Source organism: Arachis duranensis, chromosome 1 (assembly GCF_000817695.3).
Source record: "Arachis duranensis cultivar V14167 chromosome 1, aradu.V14167.gnm2.J7QH, whole genome shotgun sequence".
Lineage (NCBI taxonomy): Eukaryota > Viridiplantae > Streptophyta > Magnoliopsida > Fabales > Fabaceae > Arachis > Arachis duranensis.
Genome location: NC_029772.3, coordinates 69,474,854 through 69,476,389, shown reverse-complemented (window position 1 = coordinate 69,476,389; position 1,536 = coordinate 69,474,854).

Below are 1,536 nucleotides of genomic sequence, written 5' to 3'. Positions count from 1 at the left end.
TCAAGTTGTTAAGTGTTGAGACACTCTTAAAGATTTACTCACTCAAGCCTCTTTCCTTAACACATTCAATCACAGGCATATAACATTGAAATTTTGTTTGGATAGTGGTGTCCAGCACCTCTTTGGGTTGCTAAATGTTCTGTTATAGAGCTACTCTTGATTGTGGGTTTTCAATCGATAATCCCGAGTTAGTTAACTCAAGTTACCGGGTGATGAAGCACCCCTCGGATTTACTAGCCCAAGTATATCTCTTAACATCAATCACCACAGACACATATCCAAATTTTGTCATTGATGCCTAGCCTTTCATTCTTTGTACTCTATTTTCTTTATTGTCAAGGTTATTTGTGCTTTTACTGTTAAAGCCTTTGTGATCCTTAACCAAACTAGTCTTGTATAGGCAAGCATTCTTTTGAGTTCATTGAACCTTGATTCTCTCACAATAAATATACTAGCACTTTTCTTATGGGACAACATGATCCTTTTTAAGCTAGATTTCTCTCTGTTCTTGCTCAAACTACATCTTTTATTCCAATGACAAGTAAAAGTACTAAAGACAAGCAACCATTCCAAATCTGTGAGTGGTGATGCATGGAATGGGCAACATAAAAGACAATGCTTCAAAAAGAAAATGCATCCTAGAAGGTATACCATATTTCAGACATACATCTTCTTTATTTAATAGAACATAAAGAAACATAAAGAAAAACAAAGGAACTTCACCACCTTTAGTCTTCATGTCCCTTTTCCTTTGCTTGATTCTCCTTGCTTTCCTTTGCCCTATGCATGTTGATTTGTTTTTTCCATGCATAAAGTTCAAAACTCATGTGACTTCCCTTCCTTGTGTATCCGTGACCTCCCTCCAAGATTCCCCATCATTTCTTTCTTTCTTTCATTATATGCTTCCAAGATTCCCCATCACTTCTTTCTTTCTTTCCTGCAACAAAATGCCAAAAGCTTAAGATGGCTTGAGATTCTTAAAGTGACATTAATGGCTAAAAACTTATGATGATGTTCCTATGCAAAATTGACTAAATTAGATTCCCTAATCTATTTTTTTTAGCATTAATAATGCAAGTAAAGACACCAAACTTAGTTTGTGACTAAGTGTTCTATGGGCTTAATTCCAAAGGTAGCCACATTAAGCTTAGTATTTTACTTTCATTACATGCTATTTCACGTTTTTTTTTTATAACTAAAATAGATGACTATACTTTCATAGTTTAGCATTTTCGTGTATGTATGGACACCAAACTTAGTTTGTGGCTAAGTGTTGTAGAACACACATTTGCCATTACTTCAAGATTGGCCACACCAAACTTAGTGCCTTGCATACACCATGTACTAGTCTACTTAATCATTATTGGTTACTAAAATATGAAAATAAAAGACTCCCTGTGCATGGGTTGCCTCCCATGAAGCGCTTGTTTATTGTCCTTTAGCTTGACATTGCAACTTCTTTGCTCATGTTAAGAGTTGCACACTCTCTTCCTTGCTCCAAGGGCCACCAAAATAGTGCTTCACCCTATGTCCATT